The following is a 4,967-nucleotide window of genomic DNA, read 5'->3' as shown; positions in this document are numbered from 1 at the left end:
GGAGGTGCCATACCTTCGGTGCTAGGATCGGTCGGATTGTGAAGACGTTCGACTACATCAACCGAGTTGTCATAACGCTTCAGCTTACAGTCTATGAGGGTACGTGAACAACACTCTTCCCCTCTCGTTGCTATGCATCACCTAGATAGATCTTGGGTGTGCGTAGGATTTTTTTTAAACTGCATTCCCCAACTGCCCCACCACAGACGCTAGTCGTTGCTATTGTGGCGAATCCTCACTGGCGTGTTGTTGGTGGAGGCGAGCTGCTCCTCATGGAGGCGTTGGAAGTACACCGCCTAGTGCGCGTGGTTGCTGGCGGCGTACTCTAGGCGGCCCCGCACCTCCTCCGACAAGGAGGCCCAAACATGCTCGATCTCGCTGTGGAGAAGTGGTCGGCGTCGATCGGCTGTGGGAGGGGGGGGGGACGGGCACGCCTACGGTGTTGAGCCTCCATCGCCCCGGCACGGGCATGTCAGGCGGCGCCGGGTGATACGTCTCCAACGTATCTATAATTTTTGATTGCTCCATGCTATATTATCTACTGTTTTGGACTATATTGGGCTTTATTTTCCACTTTTATATTATTTTTGGGACAAACCTATTAACCGGAGGCCCAGCCCAGAATTGCTGTTTTTTGCCTATTTCAGTGTTTCGAAGAAACGGAATATCAAATGGAGTCCAAACGGAATAAAATCTTCGGGAACGTGATTTTCTCACCGAACGTGATCCAGGAGACTTGGACCCTACTCCAAGGAACAAAAGAGGCGGTCACGAGGATGGGGGCGCCGCCCCCCTAGGGCGCGCCCCCTGCCTCATGGGCCCCTCGTTGCTCCTCCGGCGTACTTCTTCCTCCTATATATACACACGTACCCCCAAACTATCAGAACAGGAGCCAAAAACCTAATTCCACCGCTGCAACTTTCTGTATTCACAAGATCCCATCTTGGGGCCTGTTCCGGAGCTCCACCAGAAGAGGGCCGTCATCACAGAGGGCTTGTACATCATCATAGCCCCTCCAATGAAGTGTGAGTAGTTTACCTAAGACCTTCGGGTCCATAGTTAGTAGCTAGATGGCTTCTTCTTTCTCTCTGAATCTCAATACAAAGTTCTCCCCCTCTCTTGTGGAGATCTATTCGATGTAATCTTCTTTTTGCGGTGTGTTTGTTGAGAACGATGAACTGTGGGTTTATGATCAAGTCTATCTATGAATAATATTTGAATATTCTCTGAATTCTTTTATGTATGATTGGTTATCTTTGCAAGTCTCTTCGAATTATCCGTTTGGTTTGGCCAACTAGATTGGTAGTTCTTGCCATAGGAGAAGTGCTTAGCTTTTGGATCGATCTTGCGGTGTCCTTACCCAGTGACAAAAGGGGCAGCAAGGCATGTGTTGTATCATTGCCATCGAGGATAACAAGATGGGGTTTATTTCATATTGCATGAATTTATCTCTCTACATCATGTCATCCTGCTTAAGGCGTTACTCTGTTTTTAACTTAATACTCTAGATGCATGCTGGATAGTGGTCGATGAGTGGAGTAATAGTAGTAGATGCAGAATCGTTTCGATCTACTTGTCACGGACGTGATGCCTATATACATGATCATGCCTAGATATTCTCATAACTATGCTCAATTCTGTCAATTGCTCAACATTAATTTGTTCACCCACCACAGAATACTTATGCTCTTGAGAGAAGCCACTAGTGAAACCTATGGCCCCGGGTTTATTCTCATCATGTCAATCTCCATCACTTTAATCTTGCTTTGCTTTTACTTTTTACTTTGCGTCTTTGTACCAAAAATACCAAAAATATTATATCTATCATATCTCACTCTTGTAAGTGACCGTGAAGGGATTGACAACCCCTAATCACGATGGTTGCGAGTAGCTACCGCTTTGTGCAGGTACGAGGGACTTGAGCGTGGGCTCCTACTGGATTGATACCTTGGTTCTCAAAAACTGAGGGAAATACTTACGCTACTCTGCTACATCATCCCTTCCTCTTTGGGGAAAACCAACGCAAGCTCAAGACGTAGCAAGAAGGATTTCTGGCGCCGTTGCCGGGGAGTCTACGCAAAAAGTCAACATGCCAAGTACCCATCACAATCCCTATCTGTCGCATTACATTATTTGCCATTTGCCTCTCGTTTTCCTCTCCCCCCAATTCACCCTTGCCGTTTTATTCTCCCTCTCTCTCTCTCTATCCTCCCTCTCTATTTGCCCTTTTTGCCCGTGTGTTAGATTGCTTGTTTGTCACGATGGCTCAACCGAGATTTGGTGATCTTGACCTTAAAAGGTTAGAGGAGATCGAAACCAACGTCAGGAAGTTTATGGTTTTGCAATTTGAGCATAATAATTTCTTTAGAAACGATCTTAAGGAACAAAAAAGTTTTATGAGTTATATGAATAAAGAGCTAGATGACATGTCTAAAGAATTTGATGGTATAAGATCCCAAATTGCTCGTCTAGAAAAGATGACTGCTGAAATTTCGGATATGCAAGCCACCTTAGTTAATAAGATGGCTGCTAAACCGGATACCTATGAAAATCAAGATGAAGATCTAAAAGTTATTGAACTGTCTCCTATTAAATCTTTATTTTGCAATATGAATATTGATGAAACTGAATATGATCTTCCTTTACCTAGAAGGCGTTCTAAATATTCGGAGTATTTTGATCTTAATGATGAAATTGATGAAAGTGGGATTGAAAGAAATAAAAATATAGATGTTGCTAAAGCCATTATATTGGAATTCAAGGAATTTAATTATGAGAGTTGTTTTTTAATTGATTGTATTCCTTGTTGCAATCCGTGCTAAATTCTCCACATGCTTATAGTCAAAATAAAGCCTTTATCGAACATATTGTTGATGCCTTGATGCAATCTTATGAAGAAAAACTTGAGTTGAAAGTTTCTATCCCTAGAAAACTCTATAATGAGTGGGAACCAACTATTAAATTAAAATTAAAGATCATGATTTTTATGCTTTGTGTGATTTGGGTGCTAGTGTCTCTACTATTCCCAAGACTTTGTGTGATTTACTAGATTTCCGTAATTTTGATGATTGCTCTCTAAACTTGCATCTTCCGGATTCCACTGTTAAGAAACCTATGGGAAGGATTAATGACGTTCTTATTGTTGCAAATAGGAATTATGTGCTCGTAGATTTCATTGTTCTTGATATAGATTGCAATCCTTCTTGCCCTATTATTCTTGGTAGACCTTTCCTTAGAACGGTTGGTGCGATTATTGATATGAAGGAAGGGAATATTAGATTTCAATTTCCATTAAAAAAGGGCATGGAACACTTTCCAAGAAAGAAAATAAAATTACTATATGAAACTATCATGAGAGCCACTTATGTATTGCCTATCAAAGATGGCAATACCTAGATTTATCCTCGCTTTTATGCCTAGCTAGGGGCGTTAAACGATAGCGCTTGTTGGGAGGCAAACCAATTTTATTTTTATTCCTTACTTTTTGCTCCTGCTTAGTAATAAATAAATTATTTAGCCTCTGTTTTTGTTGTGTTTAATTAGTGTTTGTGCCAAGTAGAACTGTTGGGAAGACTTGGGGAAAGTCTTGTTGAACTTGCCGTAAAAAACAGAAACTTTAGCGCTCCAGAGAACTGCTGTCATTTTTATTTGAAGTGATATTTAGTTAATTATTTTTGCAGATGATTAATAGATAAATTCCTCACGTACAGCAATTTATTTTAGAATTTTTGGGGTTCCAGATCTTGCGCTAGCTACAGATTACTACAGACTATTCTGTTTTTTACAGATTCTGTTTTTCATGTGTTGTTTGCTTATTTTGATGAATCTATGGCTAGTAAAATAGTTTATAATCCATAGATAAGTTGGAATAAAGTAGGTTTAACACCAATATAAATAAAGAATGAGTTCATTACAGTACCTTGAAGTGGTCTTTTGTTTTCTTTCGCTAACGGAGCTCACGAGTTTTCTATTTTGAGTTTTGTGTTGTGAAGTTTTCAAGTTTTGGGTGAATTCTTTTGATGGATCATGGAACAAGGAGTGGCAAGAGCCTAAGCTTGGGGATGCCCATGGCACCCTCAAGATAATCCAAGGACACCAAGAAGTCAAAGCTTGGGTATGCCCCGGAAGGCATCCCCTCTTTCGTCCACTTCCATCGGTAATTTACTTGGAGCTATATTTTTATTCACCAACATGATATGTGTGTTGCTTGGAGCATCTTGTATTATTTGTGTCTTTGTGTCTTAGTATGCCACAATCATCCTTGCTGTACACACCTTTTGAGAGAGCCATACATGAACTAAAATTTGATAGAATACTCTATGTGCTTCACTTATATCTTTTGAGCAAAGTAGTTTTGCTCTATGTGCTTCACTTATATCTTTTGAGCTAGATAGATTTTCTCTATGTGCTTCACTTATATCTTTTGAGCTAGATAATTTTGCTCTATGTGCTTCACTTATATCTTTTGAGCGTTATAATTTTGCTCTATGTGCTTCACTTAGATCTTTTAGAGCACGGTGGTGGATTTGTTTTAAAGAAACTATCGATCTCTCATGCTTCACTTAAATTATTTTGAGAGTCTCTTAATAGCATGGTAATTTGCTTAATAATAATATGCTTGGTATTCAAGATTTGTGAAACTTTCTTTTGAGTGTGTTGAATACTAAGAAAAGATTGAAGCATGATAATTGTTTTGAGATATGGAGGTGATAATATTAAAGTCATGCTAGTTGAGTAGTTGTGAATTTAAAGAATACTTGTGTTAAGGTTTGTGATTCCCGTAGCATGCACGTATGGTGAACCGTTATGTAACGAAGTCGGAGCATGATTTATTTATTGATTGTCTTCCTTATGAGTGGCGGTCGGGGACGAGCGATGGTCTTTTCCTACCAATCTATCCCCCTAGGAGCATGTGCGTAGTACTTTGTTTTGATAACTTCTTGATTTTTACAATAAGTATATGAGTT

The sequence above is a fragment of the Triticum aestivum genome, chromosome 6A (assembly GCF_018294505.1).
Source record: "Triticum aestivum cultivar Chinese Spring chromosome 6A, IWGSC CS RefSeq v2.1, whole genome shotgun sequence".
NCBI classification, from domain to species: Eukaryota; Viridiplantae; Streptophyta; class Magnoliopsida; order Poales; family Poaceae; genus Triticum; species Triticum aestivum.
Note: the sequence above shows the minus strand (reverse complement) of the source record.